At 44.1% G+C, this 21,527-nt stretch overlaps 1 protein-coding gene across 3 annotated transcripts in view; it reads left to right on the top strand.

Moving 5' to 3' along the window:
- The window catches only part of SAMD8 (sterile alpha motif domain containing 8), a 158,883-nt gene that overhangs the window by 33,898 nt on the left and 103,458 nt on the right, over positions 1-21,527 (top strand). The window lies entirely within an intron of this gene.

Raw genomic sequence — 21,527 nt, 5'->3', positions numbered from 1 at the left:
ATGAGACGTACTATCCCGTTCATGGGACCCGGGCCCCTATGCCCATGGACGGGATAGTACGTCTACCGCGATCAGCGGCGCCCACGTGGTGAGCGCCGCTAATCGCGGCCGGGTGTCAGCTGATTATCACAGCTGACACCTGGCACAATGTGTCAGGGGCGGTCACGGACCGCCCCCGACAAGTTAACCCCTTGCACACCGCGATCAAACATGATCGCGGTGTACCGGGAGTTAAAGGGAAGCATCGGCAGGGAGGGGGCTCCCTCCTTGCTTCCCTGAGCCCCCCACAGCAGCGCAATGTGCAGCGCTGCTGCCGGGGGCTCCTTTCCTGCAGGCCCCCGAATCCAAGATGGCGACGGGGGCCTTCGGGGGCCTGCAGGAAGCTGGCTTCCTCAGTGCCTGCAAAGCGCAGGCATGAGGAAGCCTTGTACACTGCCTGTGACAGATCGCTGATCTGTCACAGTGCAGCGATCTGTCACAGGACAGTGATGTCCCACCTGGGATTATTTCATAAAGTAAAAAAAAAAATAAAAAAAAGTGTTAAAATAAATTTTAAAAAATCGCAAAATAAATTAGAAAAAAAAAAAAAAATATTCCCCCAAATAAATCCATTTTTTAGAAATAAAAAAAACAAAAACAATAAAAGTACACATATTAGGTATCGCCGCGTCCGTAGCGACCCGCCCTATAAAACGGTCCCATTAGTTAACCCCTTTAGCGAACCCCTTAAAAAATAAAAATAAAAAACGAAGCAAAAAATAATGATTTATCATACCGCCAAACAAAAAGTGTAATAACGCGCGATCAAAAAGACGCATATAAATATCCATGGTACCGCTGAAAACGTCATCTTGTCCCGCAAAAAACGAGCCGCCACACAGCATCATCCGCAAAAAAATAAAAAAGTTATAGCTCGCAGAATAAAGCGATCCAAAAATAATTATTTTTTATATAAAATAGTTTTCATTGCATAAAACCAACAAAACATAAAAAAAACGACCTAAATGAGGTATCGCTGTGACCGTACTGACCCGAAGAATAAAACCGCTTTATCAATTTTATCGCACGTGGAACGGTGTAAACGCACCCCCCCAAAAGAAATTCATGAAACGCTGGTTTTTGTTCATTCTGCGTCCCAAAAATCGGAATAAAAAGCGATCAAAAAATGTCACGTGCCCGAAAATGGTACCAATAAAAACGTCAACTCGTCCCGCAAAAAATAAGACCTTACATGACTCGGTGGGTCAAAATACGGAAAAATTAGAGCTCTCAATATGTGGTGATGCAAAAACTATTTTTACAATAAAAAGCGTCTTTTAGCGTGTGACAGCCGCCAAACATAAAAACCACCATAAATAGTAAATCAAACCCCCCGTTATCACCCCCTTAGTTAGGGAAAAATAATAAAATAAAAAAAAATGTATTTATTTCCATTTTTCCTTTAGGGTTAGGGCTAGGGTTAGGGTTAGGGCTGAGATTAGGGTTAGGGGTGTGTTGGGGTTCGGGCTGGAGTTAGAATTGGGGGTTTCCACTGTTTGGGCACATCAGGGGCTCTCCAAATGCAACATGGCGTCTGATCTCAATTCCAGCCAATTCTGAGTTGAAAAAGTCAAATGGTGCTCCTTCCCTTCCAAGCTCTGCCATGCGCCCAAACAGTGTTTTACCCCCACATGTAGGGTATCAGCCTACTCAGGTCAAATTGCAAAACAATTTTTGGGGTCCAATTTCTCCTGTTACCCTTAGGAAAATAAAAAATTGGGGGCAAAAATATCATTTTTGTGGAAAAAAATGATTTTTTTATTTTCACGCCCGAGCGTTATAAACTTCTGTGAAGCACTTGGGGGTTCAAAGTGCTCACCACACATCTAGATAAGTTCCGTGGGGGGCCTAGTGTCGAAAATGGGGTCACTTGTGGGGAGTTTCAATAGTTTAGGTACATCAGGGGCTCTCCAAACGCACATGACACCTGCAGACCACTCCATCAAAGTCTGCATTCCAAAATGTCACTGCTTCCCTTCCGAGCCCCGACGTGTGTCCATACAGTAGTTTTCTCCCACATATGGGGTGTCAGCGTACTCATGACAAATTGGACAACAACTTTTGGGGTCCAATTTCTCCTGTTACCCTTGGGAAAAAAAAAAATGGTGACTAAAAGATCATGTTTGTGTAAAAAATACGATTTTTTTATTTTCATGCCCGGGCATTATAAACTTCTGTGAAGCCCTTGGGGGTTCAAAGTGCTCACCACACATCTAGATAAGTTCCTTAGGGGGTCTCGTTTCCAAAATGGGGTCATTTGTGGGGGGTTTCCACTGTTTAGGTACATTAGGGGCTCTCCAAAGGCAACATGACACCCGCAGAACATTCCATCAAAGTCTGCATTCTAAAACGTCACTACTTCCCTTCCGAGCCCTGACGTGTGTCCATACAGTAGTTTTCTCCCGCATATGGGGTGTCAGCGTACTCATGACAAATTGGACAACAACTTTTGGGGTCCAATTTCTCCTGTTACCCTTGGGAAAAAAAAAAATGGTGACTAAAAGATCATGTTTGTGGAAAAAAATATGAATTTTTTTTTTTCACGCCCGGGCGTTATAAACTTCTGTGAAGCACTGGGGGGTTCAAAGTGCTCACCACACATCTCAATAAGTTCCTTGGGGGGGTCTAGTTTACAAAATGGTGTCATTTGTGGGGGGTTTCCACTGTTTAGGTACATCAGGGGTTTTCCAATCGCGACATGGTGTCCGATCTCAATTCCAGCCAAAAACGTCAAATTGCGCTGCTTCCCTTCCGAGCTCTGCCATGCGCCCAAATAGTGGTTTACCCCCACATGTGGTGTATCAGCGTACTCAGGACAAATTGCACAATAACTTTTAGGGTCCTGTTACCCTTGGAAAAATAAGAATTGAGGGTGAAAAGATCATTTTCGTGGAAAAAATATGATTTTTTAATTGTACGGCTTTGTTATAAACTTCTGTGAAGCCCTTGGGGGTTCAAAGTTCTCACCACACATCTAGATAAGTTCCTTGGGGGGGTCTAGTTTCCAAAATGGGGTCACTTGTAGGGGGGTTTCCACTGTTTATGTACATCAGGAACTCTCCAAACGTGACATGGCGTCCGATCTGAATTCCAGCCAATTTTGCATTGAAAAAGTCAAACGGCGCTCCTTCCATTCTGAGCTCTGCATTGTGCCGAAACAGTCGTTCCCCCCCACATATCAGGTATCAGCGTACTCAGGACAAATTGCACAATAACTTTTGCAGTCCAGTTTCTCCTGTTACCCTTGGTAAAATAAAAAAAATTGAACCTGAAGTATTTTTTTTGTGAAAAAAAGTTAGATGTTCATTTTTTTTTTAAATATTCAAAAAAATTCCTGTGACGCACCTAAAGGGTTAATAAACTTCTTGAATGTGGTTTTGAGCACCTTAAGGGGTGCAGTTTTTAGAATGGTGTCACTTTTGGGTATTTTCTATCATATAGACCCCTCAAAGTGACCTCAAAAGTGATGTGGTCCTAAAAATAAAATGGTGTTGTAAAAATGAGAAATCGCTGGTCAACTTTTAACCCTTATAACTTCCTAACAAAAAAAAATTTTGGTTCCAAAATTGTGCTGATGTAAAGTAAACATGTGGTAAATGTTAGTTATTAAGTTTTTTGTGTGCTGTATCTCTGTGATTTAAGGGCATAAAAATTAAAAGTTGGAAAATTGCGAAATTTTCAAAATTTTCGCCAAATTTCCGTTTTTCTCACAAACGCAAGTTATTTGAATGAAATTTTACCACTAACATGAAGTACAATATGTCACGAGAAAACAATGTCAGAATCACCGGGATCCATGGAAGCGTTCCAGAGTTATGACCTCATAAAGGTACAGTGGTCAGAATTGTAAAAATTGGCCCGGTCATGAACGTGCAAACCACCCTTGGGGGTGAAGGGGTTAATCTTTATTTGCAGTTTTCAGTTAATGATATTGTCGTGCTTCAAGGCGGCCTGTTTGGGGAGGGGGGTGTTATGTGGTTCTCTGCTTACTTATCTGTATGGCTTCTGACAGGTCACTGATCCCTCAGTAACCTGCCCCTATTTTACATACTGAATATCTTATTGATTTGAAAAATTTTTAGCAACATCAAAGACTCATCATGGGAACGTAGCCTTAGTTTAAAACCTGATTTATGGAGATGGTTATTTTTTTATTACATTTGTTATGTTTCTAGATGCCCTATTTAAAGGTTTTGCTACCTCATCTGAAAGCGGCATGATGTAAGTAGAGACCCTGAATCCAGCGATGTTACTGGGTGCAGCCATTCTGACACAATCAGATTTCTTAGATTAAACAATGCAGCAGAGCTGAAAAGCTGCTCCTGCGCACACTAGGCGCTGTATTTACAGTTATCACAATAGGGGGAGAGTCGGACTAGCAGTAGTCTGGACAATGATAATCACCAGGTAATAAAAACTTTAGTGTAAGTAAACAGCACACAGCCTGACATGACACACACCGTTGAAATCTGTGTTTTAACCCCTACCTCATGCTGTCCTCAGAATACATAGCAAAATCATGCTGACAGATTCCCTTTTAACCTTAGATTTTTATGATGGCAGAAAAAAATAGTCGTATTTTAAAATTTAATTTTAAAAATTCTGGTGTCTCCTATACCTGTGATGCTATTACTTATCTGCCAATTGATTATATAGTGTATTAAAGCGCCTTTGACAAATATCTGCATTTTAAATATTAGAAATCAACATAGTAGTTTGATAGCAGACACAAATAAATGGACAATAAGGACAATCGCAATTATACAGAGAAGCAAACTGAGCAAAGCTCCAAAGAAGGCGATTATAAGTCCAAAATAAAATCAATAATTTTTATTAAGGCAAATCCAGATGCAAAATGGGGGGGAAGTGGACAATGGAGTGTGGAAACTGCAAACTGTATGGATAAAAAGGGGTTGCTGCACAATCAGAACCAATGCATCATACATCAATAAATAAAGTGACTAAATTATCGCAAAGTGCATATTATAGTGCATAACAATGTGTGACAAATAAAAGTGCACCACCAGAAAGATCATATTCAAGCTCCATCAATCAAATGGTAAGTTACCGTATATACTCGAATATAAGCCGAGATTTTCAGCCCGTTTTTTTGGGCTGAAAGTCCCCCTCTCGGCTTATATTCGAGTCATATACACCGGGGGGTCGGAGGGGGCGGGGGTGTCAGGTCATACTTACCCGTCCTGATTCTGTCTCTTGAGCCCCCAGCTTCTCCGCGCTCTCTGTTCCTGCCTTCAGCAGTCACGTGGTACCGCTCATTAAAACTCATGAATATGCGCATATTCATGAGTTTTAATGAGCGGTATCACATGACCGCTGAAGGCAGGAAGAGAGAGCGCGGAGAAGCTGGGGGCTCAAGAGACAGCGTCAGGACGGGTAAGTATAGCGATACTCACCTGTCCTGCGTCCATGGCTGCTTGCTGCTGTCTGTCATCGGTCAGTGACTTGAGACAGCAGAGGGCGCGGTGACGTGATTAGTGCGCGCCGCGCCCCCTGCAGTCTGGACGTCACTGACTGATGACGTTGCAGATAGCGGTGAGCAGCCATGGACGCAGGACAGGTGAGAATCTGACACCCAGCGACGGAGAGGTGAGTATGTAATTTTTTTTATTTTTACATGCTGCAGCAGCGGCAGCACATGGGGGAATAATCTTAAGGAGCTTCTAATGGGGGCAGCATATGGGGGAACAATCTATGGAGCTTCTTATGGGGGCAGCATATGGGGGAACAATATGGAGCTTCTAATGGGGGCAGCATATGGGGGAACAATCTATGGAGCTTCTTATGGGGGCAGTATATGGGGGAACAATCTATGGAGCTTCTTATGGGGGCAGTATATGGGGGAACAATCTATGGAGCTTCTTGTGGGGGCAGCATATGGGAGAACAATCTATGGAGCTTCTAATGGGGGCAGCATATGGGTGAACAATCTATGGAGCTTCTTATGGGGGCAGTATATGGGGGAACAATCTATGGAGCTTCTTGTGGGGGCAGCATATGGGAGAACAATATGGAGCTTCTAATGGGGGCAGCATATGGGGGAACAATCTATGGAGCTTCTTATGGGGGCAGTATATGGGGGAACAATATGGAGCTTCTAATGGGGGCAGCATATGGGGGAACAATCTATGGAGCTTCTTCTGGGGTCAGCATATGGGGGAACAATCTATGGAGCATTTCCCACCCTAGGCTTATACTCGAGTCAATAAGTTTTCCCAGTTTTTTGTGGCAAAATTAGGGGGGTCGGCTTATACTCGGGTCGGCTTATACTCGCGTATATACGGTAAATAAATGAATGAATCATTGCCAAATGACAGGTGAACATTCACCATGGATAAACAGGTATATTACGCCAAGAGAAAATAACAAAAAGAGAGCATGAATTACCTAATAGATGGCGGGCACCGGTTCCAGCAGTCAGCAACCCACCCCAACGCATGTTTCAGAGGGTTACTCCTTCATACTTTTATTTGTCATACATTGTTATGCACTATAATATGCACTTTGCGATAATTTAGTCACTTTATTGATGTATGATGCATTGTTCTGATTGTGCAGCAACCCCTTTTTATCCATGCGGTTTGCGGTTTCCGCACTCCATTGTCCACTTCCCCCCCATTTTGTATCTGGATTTGTCTTAATGTCTGAGATTTCAGATATCTTGGTTATTTTGTCCTCAGTATTTTGTGCAGTTCCTTGGTTTTTACAAAATGCAGCATGTCACTTTTTCCACGTTTTATCAGTGTTTTTCACCTATAAAAAGCCATGGGTAAGTATAAAAAACCCCCGCAGGTATCAGGTTTTGTTGCATTTTTAGTGAAAAAAACAGGTACAGCAGTATGATAAACGCATTTAATTTTTGTGATTTTTCACAAAGGAGAACCTGCCAGGTCCCCCGTGCCCCAGAACCACCAGCAGTTGTGTCTGCATATGTAGACCTTCTGCCTAACAGTCCCTGTGTTATATTACACACAAACCGATTTGGAGAAAAAGTATTTCAACTGTCTGTTTAATATGTGAATAAGGGCTTTGACTAGTCGCTGGGGCGTTAGTGTCCCCAGACTAGTCAGCCCACTAAGCAAGTTATCAGGCCCCTTTGGGCATGATAACTTACAAATGCCGGCATCATAGCAAGCACCATACTTACCTCATGCATGCGCACAGCTTCTTCCCTGCTCATCATTGATCCTCTGAATCAGGGTGTATGTGTCACGACTTCAGAGTGGCAGACTGGGACTGGCTGGGTACACGAATGCCCCCTTGACTTTTTAAAGCCCTCATTTACATATCATAAATGGACTTAAGAAATCCTTTTTCTACAGAACTGTTTATGTGTATGATATAATACAGGGACTGGTAGGCTATGTGCACACGTTGCGGATTTGTTGTGTTTCCGCAGCGGTTTTTCCGCTCGGAAATACTATAAATACGCAATTTATTATTAAAGCAATGTTAATCAATGGCATTCCTGGTTTGTTGTGCACATGCTGGGGAAACTTCCGTCATTATTTTGAGCGTTTTATTTTCCACATATGAAATCTTTTTACGGATCTGCAGCGTTTCTGCACCCATTGACTTCCATTGAGTCAGTCAAATCCGCAGCAAAACCACAGGTGTAAAAAGGTTTGTGAATTTGTATGTGGGCGGAGAATATGTGTGAGCGGGGAATATGTGCGTGTCTATCTGCGGATGTGTGTGTGGGTGTCTGCGTGTGTGCGGTAACGCTGCCGCCAGTACTGTCAGTCTCAGCGCTGCAGGATCATGCTGGCAGATGTCAGTGTGATTCCGCATCTGACTGTGATCCGCAGTGGTGACCTTCGGGTAAAAAGCAGGCGTGGGCCGATGAGACTACTGCTCCCGTCGGGCTATGTCTGCTGTCACTGATAACAGTGACAGCAGGTGCCACTGATTGGAGAGTAGTATCATCTGCCAGCACCTGTGCTCAAAGTTAAAAAAGAAAAAAAAAAGTAAAATTACATACATATTCACATAAAAGTAAAACCCCATTATACTCGCCTCAAACCAAATCCCCTACACCCTCATCTCCTAGAAATAATGTAAAATATTAAACCAAGATATACTCTGTCAGTCGTAGTCCAGGCAATCCGAGTGTCGCACGATGATCTCACGTGTAGAACAATCACATCGGGAGATGTGACTGCTCAACCCGGCCACGGGCATACATTGACAGGAGATAATCGCTCCCACAGTGTATCAGCTGAACATCTACGGTGCTATCACTTGCGGCAGTGCTCCATGGGAAAGTTCTCACACAGCGGTAGTGCCGTAAGTGAGAGCATCGGAGCTGATGAACTCTGGTGAACTCACAGCAGTTAATTGTAATCCTGATATACAAGATTTACCAAAATAAGGATAGGTGTTCTAGGTTAGTTGAATATTGTCTAGAGAAGCCATCAAGTCTGTGAGGCTGCGGCTTAGTCAGCATTGGAGTCACATAGCTTGTAATGTAACAGAAGGGTGGAGCCATGTTGTTGGCGCTATAGAAATAAAAATTATTTAAAAAAAATGACTCCTTCGTTGGCATAGGTCTGTGATCACGGGAGTCTGTGTAAGAGGATTTCAGGTTAGTATCAATTTATACAAAATTGTACTCCGTCTCACAATGAGCAGGAATTATTTGAAATATAGTATGACGACAACTTATGTGGGCAAATAAACGCCAAGTACGGTAATATCGTCACAAGGACGCAAGAATGAATCAAGCATGATTAAACATATTACAATAGCGCATGTTGCATCTTTTTTGCTGCTGTTTACAGTACACAAGTCAAAGAAAGTTGTAGCCTTTAGTATAAAATATCAAAACCTTTTTCGGAAAAAAAAAATTTACAATCATGCCATAAAGATGTAAAATAATATGGTGTATGCAATGTCATAAATGAGAATATACAGTACAAAAAAAGAGAGATGGTGGGGGCAGGGTTATGGAAATCCATTCGCTTACAGGCCTGCACACAACTTATATTGCCTTCTAAATAAAATGCTTCCACATACAAGTATGTACATGGAGTGAAAAAGGGAAAAAAATTATACTTGTATGAAAGTTAGTGCTCTCACTTCTCTGTTGCTGATGGAAGGGAGAGTTGGGCTGCAAGTAGAACCCGCTACTGACTTATGTGACTTAAATATGAGTGTCTGAGTACTTATGACCATATGATATTTGTTTTTCTTTTTTAATAAATTTGCAAAAATGTCTACATTTCTGGTTTTTGTCAGTCAAGATGGGGGGGCGCAGAGTGTACATTAATGAGAAAAAATACGAACTTTTTTTTAATTTACCAAATTGCTGCAATGAAACAGAGTGAAAAATTTAAAGGGGTCTGAATACTTTCCGTACCCACTGTACATAACATTGCAGATCACATCCGGCGCTCTGCGCTGACCACTTTGGGGTTTCCATCTAAATCCATTCATAATAATGAGGCAGCAGTGTTACTCTGGACTCCATCTGGCCTCTGTTCAGCGGTGTCCTTTTCAGAAGTGCACAAAATTGTGACCGATGGTACTTTTATGCAATCCTAAAAAGACGGTCACCACTGGATTAGAGGTCAGACAGCGTCCACAATGCCTCCATCTGCCTCATTACAGGGAATCTTCCGCCCGAGATTCTGTCTGAATCACGTATTTCAGAGATTTACACTGAAATCCCGATGCAGGCGTTCAGCACAGAGTGCAGGATAAATCTACGCTGAGCCTTACTGAGATCTTTGGGAGGCAGAATGAAAAAAAATCAACAGCAGGTGAAGAATTGGTTTTATTTATTTTTTACGCTGTTCCTCATGCAGTATAAGTGATTAGACTACTTTATTCTTGGGGTCCGTGCAATGACATTGATAACAGCTTTATATCAGGTTTTTATGTTTGGCTGCTGTCACACACTAAAGGACACTTTTTTATTGCAAAAAAAAAATCGCTTTTGCATCACCATATTTTGAGAGCTTTAATTTTTCCTTATTTTGGCCCACAGAGTCAGGGCTTGTTTTTTGCGGGACGAGTTGACATTTTTATTGGTACCATTTTCGGGCACATGACATTTTTTGATCGCTTTCTATTCCAATTTTTGGGAAGCAGGATGAACAAAAACCAGCAATTCAGGAATTTCCTTTTTTGGAGGGGGGGAGTTATGCTGTTCCGTGTGTGGTAAAATTGAGGCAATAAAAAAAAATTTTGTGGGCAAGATGACGTTTTCAGTGGTACCACGTTTATTTATATGTCTTTTTGATTGCATTTTATTCCACTTTTTGTTCGGCGGTATGATGTTAAAGCATTGTTTTTTTGCCTACTGTGTGGGATCATGGCAGGGCTCGGAAGGGAAGTAGAGCTGATTGACTATTTGAACAAATAATTGACCGGAATCGAGAGTGGATGCAATTTCTGTTTTGGAAAGCCCCTGATTTCCCTAAACAGTGGAGACCCCCCCCCCCAAAAGTGACCCCATTTTGGAAACTCCGCCCCTCAATGGTTTTATCCAGGGGTATAAGGGAGCATTTTGAACCCACAGGTACGACAGAATTTGATAACATTAGGTTGTCATATTGAATACATAGTCATTAATGTTGAGGGCAGTTTGAATCAAATATCGTGCGTGCTCAAGTAATGTGCTTGAGTCTCTGTCCCACATGTTATGCGACTTTTAGACACCAATAAAAACAAGCGGGGATCCGTGATACGCTGTGCTTACTAGAGTTGCGCTCAACACTAGCTGTCATATTGTCAAATTTTTTTTTTACTTTTGAAAAAGCCCCAATTCTAACTGCAAACCTAACCACCCTCACACCAACCCCAACAAATGTTTTTTTTTTTTATCACAGTGATCAAAATGAACCAATAGGAAAAATTATTGTTGCTGGATACAGGCCGGTAAATCTCGGCGCGTGCGCGCCGCATATCGTTTTCAGCCACGAAGATGATGCAGTGAACCAGGGAACGTAGCAGAATGGACTTCGGGAGGGTTTTTTTTTTTTTAATGTGATCGTTACTATTTGGCAAATATCACAGTAAAAATCGGCCCTGATCATGTTCTCCAGGGTCTCAGCTGCCCCCAATACCTGAGGGACATGAATTGTGTTGCTTTTGCTGGTTAATACTCCCCTCCACTTGTTTGGTATTGCTGCCCAGGTGCCATTGCTTTCTCTTATGGTGGAAGATTTCAATGTGATAGCTGCTGGTAGCAATTGGCTGCAGTGGTGACATGTTTAAAAAAAAACAGAAGAGGATCTGCTGCAGCTTGACGTGGACACAGGTAGACCAAATGGAGATCTGAGCCGGCTTACCAGAGGAGCATCTGGGGACATACGCTATTTCTTATTTCCAGATAGTTCAGTATAGTTTCTTAAATAGATAAAGTAGTGGGCAAACCCTTTTTAACTGCTTCAAAACTCTCAATTGCCTCTAACATATCCAATGGTAAGGGTATGTTTCCACGTTCAGGAAATGCGTCCAGTCCGCAGCATCCAGATGTTACAGCATAGTGGAGGGGATTTTATGATATCCCATCTCCACTATGCATGCAAACGGTGGCAGACCTGCGTAACCGGACATGCAGCGTGTCATTTTAGACCGCAGCATGTCTATTTATCTGGCAGAGACGGTTCGTCTCCAAGATAAATTACACAGTCTATAGGATGCGGTGATTCTGCATGTTCAATGAACCCTTGCGGAATCTCCACACGTAGAAAAGGCAGCGGCGCTTTGGGCTGAGATGTGTTCTCTCTACAGCGTATCATTAACATGGAATCATAGCCTAATGGATGTGGGTCCTTAAAGGGGTATTCCTATGTCAGCCTTTAATGGCTAATATGGGAATACTTGACATATGTGTGGAGGCCAGAGTTGGGTAGCATAGCTTAAACATCTGCTCCCCATGGTTTTCATGACTACCATAGATACAAATAGAAATCATCGCTTGGTTGTTTCTGTAATGTGGTCTACCTATGGCCTTAACTGCTTCCCTACCGCCGACGGTAGATAAACGTTGACGCTTGCAGGGCTTTGTGCAGCACCGACGTATAATAATAATAATTTTTATTTATATAGCGCCAACATATTCTGCAGCACTTTGCAATTAAGCGGGGACATGTACAGACAATAAATTCAATACCAATTAAGACAATTTAAACAGTGACATTAGGAGTGAGGTCCCTGCTCACAACCTTCAATCTACAAGGAATTGGGGGGGAACACAGTAGGTTAAAAGTGCTTGTTATTTCAGGTCTGGCAATTATAAATAGGGATTTTCATATAAAACTGCATGATCCGGTCATCAGCCCGTGTGTTTAAGTGCAATAGTCAAATATCAAGTGCAGTTATCGTGTGAATGGAGGGTGTGGAGACAGATGATTAGTAGGGTGCAGATTCAGAATAATATTTGGAAGGAGGGAACAGGGCAAAGTTAGTTTACTGAGTAGTTGATGTGGTAGGCTTGTTTGAAGAGATGGGTTCTCAAAGCGCGCTTGAATAGGTCGGGGCTAGGTATCAGTCTGATCGTCTGGGGAAGTGCATGCCAGAGAGCTGGCGCAGCACAAGAGAAGTCTTGGAGATGGAGGTGCAAGGTTCAGATTATGGGGGATGTTAGTCTTGGTCATTTGTAGAATGGAGGGCACTATACCCTTATTTCTCAGCGCTGAAGAATAAGTACCCTTAACTACCACCATTAAAAGGCGTATCGGCGGTTAAGGGATTAAACTGTACTAATTCTAAAATGCCATTCTCTACTCCCATGAACATCAAGACGTTATGGTTTAAAGGGGACTTGTCAGGTCCACCGTGCCTCCAAAACCATCAGCAGTTGTATCTGCATATGTTGACACACTGCCTAACAGTTAAATGCAGTGAAAAGGATTTGTCACGCTGCAGTTATGCAGGTAGCTGCAACCTCCACTAGATGGCAATAGAGTGAAGGATGGTAACAAGTCAACAAGAGCAGACCTGCAGTGCGTTAGCGAAGCTATCACCAGGTGGCAGCAGAATAATCAAACAAGCCAAGTCAAAACCTAGACCGTCACGCAGTACAAAGGGAAAATCAAGCACAAAGTCAGCGGAGAGCCAAAAGGTCAATTCCAGACAAAAGGCAGAAGTACCAGGGGCCAAAGGCAATGTCAAGTCAGAGTCAATGCTGAGTCAAACACCAGGAAATCGAAAAGCCATCAGGAAACACTAAGACGGAACGGGCAGTGAGGAACAGACACAGGCAGTGTCAGAAAGCGCAGCAGGACAAATCAGGGTACTGTCATGTCGGACACTGTTCACACCAGGGTGTCCGGCAGACAGCGGTAATACCCTGTTGGGTATTCTGTTCCAGTCGGGATAGGGTTAACCAGGTTGTCATGCTGGCTGAGGGCTGGGCCACGCCCTTGGTCTTTAAATAGTTAGTCCTGTCTATGGGCGTCGCCGACTATAGCTTTAGCCTAGTACTAGCAATACCGGTCAGCAGTGGTGGTGTTGGAGTGTCTGATATCTGGTGCAGTATATCCCTCATTGGTTCTTTCTCCAATCTGTTATATATATATTTGGTTGCCCTTGCACATTATTGTATTCCCTTGTGTATTAATTGTGTGGTGTTTCTTTTACCCCTGTCCATACGTATTTGTGGGGTCTGGTGTCTGGTCCCCTCACTGGGTGGAGGGTGGTGGGTTCAGCTTAGGGCTGGACAGGAGACAGGGACAGGGTGGAGGCTCAGGCAGGCACACCTTCAGTGTAAACCCTGGGTAGAGGGACAGACAGGGTTCCCCTAGTCTGAGGGACATCGCAGGGGTCCCGGGGTTTTTGCCTAAAGTAACCTAGGCATACCATGACATTATAGTCGGCCCAAATAATAAAGTGAGAGGAAAAAAAAAAAAAAAGATAGGGAATATAGGGTTACTTACTATGGATCCTATACTTTCCCTAACCAAGCAGCTGGAGGCTCTATCCATACAGGTCACTGAACTCAGGGGGGCGGTCCAGCAACAAGGCCTGTCAGCTCCTGCAGTACCTGCTGAGGCTGCAGCCAGGGCAGCTGAGCCCAAGTTTCCCCTTCCTGAACGATTTGCTGGTGATCGTGGTAAGTTCACGGTGTTTCGTGAATCATGCAAATTGTATTTCCGTATGCGTCCACATTCCTCAGGTAATGAGGCTCAACGCGTGGGCTTGGTGATTTCTTTGCTGAGTGGTGACCCATAGGCCTGGGCCTTTTCACTCCCTTCAGACTCACCGGCATTTGAATCTGTAGATTTTTTTTTCTCTGCTCTGGGTTTGATCTATGATGATCCGGATAGATTAAACTTAGCAGAGTCTAAGATACGCTCACTGCTACAGGGTGATCGACCAGCTGAGGATTACTGCACGGAATTCCGGCGCTGGGCGGTGGACACGCAGTGGAATGACCCTGCGCTTAGAAGTCAATTTTTGCATGGGGTTTCTGGAAGGGTTAAACAGACTCTCCTAATGTACGAGACTCCCGCCTCTCTGGAGGCTGCGATGGCACTTGTAGTACGCATAGACCGGCGTCTCCGTCAGGGGGCGCTGGTTTCGTTGCCTCCGGGAGGTGGGGGAGTGGTCAGTGAGGTTGCCGCGGGTGAATCCGTGGAACCCATGCAGATCGCTGGTATAGCACAGTCACCGAGTAACAAGCCTAAACGTCCTTGGCACAGAAGGCAGGGGCTCTGTTTTTTTTTTGTGGCAAAGGAGGACATTTTATTAACGCTTGCCCCCTGGTACCTAAGAAGGGCACGCCGGCGGAAAACTGATAGGCTCAGAGGGTTTGGAGGAGTCTAGTCTGAGCCTTTGTGTATCCTCCGTCATGGTTTCCCAGTGTATGCTCCCTGCTAGGGTGGTACTTGGGGGGGCAAATGTTCTCTATTACAGTATTTATTGATAGTGGCTCAGCTGCCAATCTCATTGATGAGAGGTTCGCGCATACAGCGGGATTTCCGGTGGAGAAATTGCCGAACCCCATCCGGGTGGTTACCATCAATGCTTCCCCGTTGTCTCAAGGGGAGATCAGAGTGTGTGTTGGATATACAACTCCACATCGTAGTATTACACTCAGAGCGGGTAACTTGTAAGGTGCTTAGTAACTTACTGGCTCAGATGGTTCTGGGCTTTCCATGGTTGTCAATGCATAATCCGGTTATTGATTGGAAGACCCAGGACATAATTCAGTGGAGCAGGGAGTGTCAGGAGAGGTGCCTGGCTACATGTATTTCCGCTTTGACCCCCAGTATCCCGGAGCCGTTGCTGGACTATGCGGATGTATTTTCTGAGAAGGGTTGTTCAGAACTACCACCGCATCGCCCCTATGACTGTGCTATTAGGTTGAAACCAGGGGCCAAGTTACCCAAAGCTAGAATGTTTAATATCTCAGGTCCCGAGAGGCTAGCTCTCAAGGAATACATTGCGGATAGCCTGAGCAAGGGTCATATTAGACCTTCCTCTTCTCTGGCTGCTGGCTTCTTCTTTGTTAAAAAGAAGGATGGCGGTTTACGCCTGTGTCTGGATTTCAGAGAACTCAACCAGATTACGGTCCGTGATCCTTACCCTATGCCACTTATACCCAATTTATTCAACCAAGTGGTTGGTGCCAGGTGGTTCTCCAAACTGGACCTCAGGGGGGCGTACAATCTTATAAGAGTCCGTCAGGGGGATGAGTGGAAGACGGCGTTCAATACCCCTGAGGGTCACTTTGAAAGTTTGGTAATGCCGTTTGGGTTGACTATGGCACCGGCGGTCTTTCAACACTTCATCAATGATGTCTTCTCTCAGCTGTTGGGGAGGTTCGTTATAATTTATCTTGACGACATTCTCATTTTCTCTCGCGACCATGATACACATATAGAGCATGTTAGACAGGTTCTGCAGTTGCTCAGAGAGAACAGGCTCTATGTCAAGCTTGAAAAATGTGTGTTTTTCGTACAGGAGCTACCGTTCTTGGGTTATATAATCTCCGCCTCAGGTTTTAAGATGGACACCGCAAAGGTGCAGGCGGTACTACATTGGGATCGGCCTGATAATCTTAAGGCGCTTCAGCGATTTCTTGGCTTCTCCAATTACTATAGGAAATTTATTAAGAACTTCTCTATGATTGCCAAACCACTGACTGACATGACTAAGAAGGGTACTGACTTTTCTGACTGGTCTGAGCCTGCGGTACAGGCGTTTGAATTCCTCAAGAATAGTTTTGCCTCAGCACCCATTCTGGTGCAGCCCGATGTCTCCTTACCGTTTGTCGTGGGTTTGGTGGATGGTTCCCCCGGGCCACCACCTCCCGTCTTGGTGGATGGCGCGTTGGAATTTGAGGTGTCCAAAGTGGTGGACTCTAGGGTTGTGCGTCGCACTCTACAGTACCTGGTCCACTGGCGTGGCTATGGTCCTGAGGAGAGGACATGAGTGCCGGCCTCTGACATTCATGCTGATCGACTGGTTACTATGTTCCATCGTCGCCATCCGGACAAGCCAGGTCCTCGACATGGTGAGGTTCCGGAGGTCCCTCGTAGAAGGCGGGGTACTGTCATGTCGGACACTGTTCACACCAGGGTGTCCGGCAGACAGCGGTAATACCCTGTTGGGTATTCTGTTCCAGTCGGGATAGGGTTAACCAGGTTGTCATGCTGGCTGAGGGCTGGGCCATGCCCTTGGTCTTTAAATAGTTCGTCCTGACTATGGGCGTCGCCGACTATAGCTTTAGCCTAGTGCTAGCAATACCGGTCAGCAGTGGTGGTGTTGGAGTGTCTGATATCTGGTGCAGTATATCCCTCAGTGGTTCTTTCTCCAATCTGTTATATATATATATTTGGTTGCCCTTGCACATTATTGTATTCCCTTGTGTATTAATTGTGTGGTGTTTCTTTTACCCCTGTCCATACGTATTTGTGGGGTCTGGTGTCTGGTCCCCTCACTGGGTGGAGGGTGGTGGGTTCAGCTTAGGGCTGGACAGGAGACAGGGACAGGGTGGAGGCTCAGGCAGGCACGCCTTCAGTGTAAACCCTGGGTAGAGGGACAGACAGGGTTCCCCTAGTCTGAGGGACATCGCAGGGGTCCCGGGGTTTTAGCCTAAAGTAACCTAGGCATACCATGACAGGTACTACCAGACTCAGGTACTCACGCCATAGGCAGAAAATATAACTGACATGGCCTGTAGGACGCAGCAGCAAGAAATAGCAAAACGAGGCCAGGTAAAGTTAACCCTTGACATGATCAGTCCGGGAATGGGGCAGACAGGACTCAAAACCCGGACTGGATCATGATAATTTGTAAACCCATAATACATCAAAAATTATGTTATAAAGTGGGAATAACCACTATAAGAATTGAATTCAATTACAAAAAATGTCCTCAGTATTTTGGGACCCCTAATTCAATGGGGTATATCCCCTCAAAATACAATATTAATCACAAAAATGGGTTCCTATTGAATAGGCAACACTCAAGGGATAATGATAAAAATATTTTTATTGAAATAAATTAAAAACAAGTAAAAGAAATCGTACTGAAAATTCAAAAAATCAGGGACATCATGCCATAGAGTGCCAACAGTGCAAAAAAAGGCTGTAAAAAAAACAGCAAATTCACAATCTGAAGAAATGATTAAATCCGCTATAACAATAGCACAATTCATGTTTAGTGCAAAAATAACCGATAGAGCCAACACTACAAATATGGGATTTTGGAAACAAATGCCCGTATCCTAAAATAAAGTGCTTATGTGCTCATTGTGTAAACCTTAATAATGCAAATAGCTATTAAGCCTATCATGAATAATGTGCTCCTAGAAGAGACAACTAGTCCCTATGTGAAGTGCGTGGCGGTATAAACATTCTTATAGCCTATTAAAGGCTAAAAATCATTACCAGTATGGTGCACGTGGAAATCCTGGCGTCCCTGCTGACCCTACGCGCATTTCGCTATCCTTCGGGAGGCGTGTCAGGGCAGGGGGCACGTCAGGTATAAATACATCCAAGATGTATTGTGATAGGACGAAAGACAGTGGGTGGATTCAAACAACCAATGGGCGTATGTTAAAAGTGAAACTAAAACGGCGACCGCGGCCGGACGTGACATAGAGAAGTAATGCCGTGTACAATTAAGTGAAACAGCGCATGCGCCGATTAAACCGAAAGTACATCAGTGGCAACGGCTGGATGAGACATGAGGAACTAATGAAGTATACAGATAAGTGAAACTGCGCTTGCGCCGGTGGAACAGACCCTAACATGTTGTGAAAGGCTAGATCAGTGAGCTGCGGAGAACAACGGCGCATGCGCCAGCCGACCAGACCCGTATTGCCAATGGAGAGTGAATGCTGCGGTCATGTGGGTCAAAATCGGACGTCACTAAAATGACATACCCTAAAAACCTCACTAACGACCGCAGATAACTCCCAAAACAGGTCTGCAGCCAATGAATGCGCACAGCTCCAACAGCCAATGAAACTGCACATAATAGACCATTTAATTTGAAAATCTATAAAGGCAATTTGCGTGAAACGCAATATCTGTTTATTTTTCAAAAACTTTTTAAAAAAAAATTGTGTGGGATCCCGCGTACTTTTCATAACCAGCAGAGGGAAGCTGACGTTAATATTCTGGGAAGGAGCCAATAGCCATAAAGGTTCCAGGCTATTAATAGCAACTCACAGCTGTTTTCTTAGCCTTTACTGGCTAATTTACAAGGGAACTACAGAAAAAAATTGTCATGGGGTTCCCATATAAAATGGAACCAGCAAAGGCTATGCAGACAGCTGCGTGCTGATATTAATAGCCTGGGAAGGGGCCATGGATATTGACACCCTCTCAGGCTAAAAAAAATCAGCTCTAAGCCGTCCCAGAAATGGCGCTTCTTATAGATGCGCCAATTCTGGCACTTAGCCTCGCTCTTCCCACTTGCCCTGTAGCGGTGGCAAGTGGGGTTCATATTTATGAGGTTGATGTCACCTTTGTATTGTCCGGTGATATCAAGCCCACGGCTTAGTAATGGAGATTGGTCTATAAGACACCTATCCTTTACTAATCCTATAGTTATATGGTAAATAAAGACACAGCCAGAATAAAGTCCTTTATTTGAAATAATCACAGACTCCTTTATTGAATCTTAATTTACTATACTTGCTGAACGCCTAATCCCTGACTCCCTCATCTCCTGCAACAAAAATAATAAACCAACATATAATACTCCCTGTCCGACGTCCATTTAATACCGAGCGTCCCAGGACGATCTCAAGTGTAGAACAGTCATCTTCGGGAGATGTGACTGCTCTACCCAGCCTCCGGTGATACACATTCACACACATATCACACCATTTGTAATAGATGATGGCCACAGATGACCTCCTTTTCCCTCCTTGCATAATAACCTCTACATTGGTCACAGATTGTGTCTAGAACACTTTCCCATTGAAGTCAATATGCCTCCTCAGGTCATTGCCTCCTTTCTGATGGATATACTTCTACTGCAAAAACTTCATGTGATGTGATTCCAGCTGTAAAATAGCCATCCTGCAGTGAAAATTTTATGGCAAAGAACTCCGAGGTTTAGAAAAGTAAAAGCCATTACCCCATTGATTTTTCTTGGCACCTTTGACTGGGTCATACTGGGTCCCAGCAGTTCTCTACTTCCTTTTGTATCGGCATGCAAAAATATGCTAGGAAATGGTACGGACAGTAACTGGCTAACTGGGGATGTATTGTATTCAGTATCATCTTTATGCTGATGACACACAGATCTACATCTCTGGACCAGATATCACCTCCCTACTAACGAGAATCCCTCAATGTCTGTCCACTATTTCATCCTTCTTCTCCACTAGATATCTGAAACTCAACATGGACAAAACAGAATTCATCATCTTTCCCCCATCTCACGTGACCCCCCCTACGAACCTATCAATTACAGTAAATGACTGCCCACTCTCCCCAGTCCCACAAGCTCGCTGCCTCGGAGTAATCCTTGATGCTGATCTCTCCTTCAAACCACATATCCAAACCCTTTCCACTTCCTGCCGACTTCAACTCAAAAATATTTCACGCATCCGTTCATTCCTCACCCAAGAATCTGCAAAAACCCTAGTCCATGCCCTCATCATCTCTCGCCTTGACTACTGCAACCTCATGCTCTGCGGCCTCCCCTCAAACACTCTCGCACCCCTCCAATCTATTCTAAACTCTGCTGCCCGACTAATCCACCTGTCCCCCCGCTATTCCCCAGCTTCTCCCCTCTGTCAATCCCTTCACTGGCTCCCAATTGCCCAGAGACTCCATTACAAAACCCTAACCATGACATACAAAGCCATCCACAACTTGTCTCCTCCATACATCTGTGACCTCGTCTCCCGGTACTTTCCTGCACGCAACCTCCGATCCTCACAAGATCTCCTTCTCTACTCCCCTCTTATCTCCTCTTCCCACAATCGCATACAAGATTTCTCTCGTGCATCACCCCTACTCTGGAACTCTCTACCACAACATATCAGACTCTCACCTACCATCGAAACCTTCAAAAAGAGCCTGAAGACCCACCTCTTCCGACAAGCCTATAACCTGCAGTAACCACCGATCGACCAAACCGCTGCACGACCAGCTCTACCCTCGCCTACTGTATTATCACCCATCCCTTGAAGATTGTGAGCCCTCGCGGGCAGGGTCCTCTCTCCTCCTGTACCAGTTATGACTTGTATTGTTTAAGATTATTGTACTTGTTTTTATGTATACCCCCCTCACATGTAAAGCGCCATGGAATAAATGGCGCTATAACAATAAATAATAATAATAATGCTGTTTTAAAACCACCATCAGCTATTTGCCACCTCCCCCAAGAAAAAAAGAAAAAGACCTGAGAGATCTCTCTGTTCTCACTCAGTCACACTGTTTGCACTTTCAGCCTCAGTAAGGCTAAGTGCACACGTTGCATTTCTTGTGCATAATTTTCCTGACAAAAATCGCATGGACAGCTCCCAGAAACCGTTCGCGGTTTTTTTGCGGTTTTCAATGCGGTTTGTATGCGTTTTTCGTGCGTTTTTTGTGCGTTTTTACGCGGTTTTTTTTGTGCGTTTTTGGAACGATTTGTCAGCGCTTGCTACTTTAAGAAAGTTGACTGAAGGAAAAAAAAAAAAAAAAAAAGGGTTTATGAAGTCATTTCCTGGTCAAACCCTATTCTCCATTTGTTTTGCGAATTGCAAGATGCCTCCATTGCAGAGCCTGTGTTTTACCCCAGAAATTGCGCTTATTTTGCATCTTACAACATTGATTTTGCTGCACCACCACATTAATGAGCAGGTAATGCTGGATTCACATAATTTTTTTGGCCACGTACCGCATCTTTCGTTTCATTGTGCGCGTCTATGCGCATGGCGTCCACATGGTCTTGACTTTCCCTGTGTTTCATGTGCATTTGTCTTTCGGGTGCACTCACAGGGTTCACATTGCATTAGGGACAATTTTCTGATGGATACGTTACATAGAATCATAGAATCATAGAAT

The sequence above is a fragment of the Dendrobates tinctorius genome, unplaced genomic scaffold (assembly GCF_039654945.1).
Source record: "Dendrobates tinctorius isolate UK_male_01 unplaced genomic scaffold, ASM3965494v1 ptg000184l, whole genome shotgun sequence".
NCBI lineage: Eukaryota > Metazoa > Chordata > Amphibia > Anura > Dendrobatidae > Dendrobates > Dendrobates tinctorius.
This window is presented reverse-complemented; position numbering and strand designations above follow the sequence as displayed.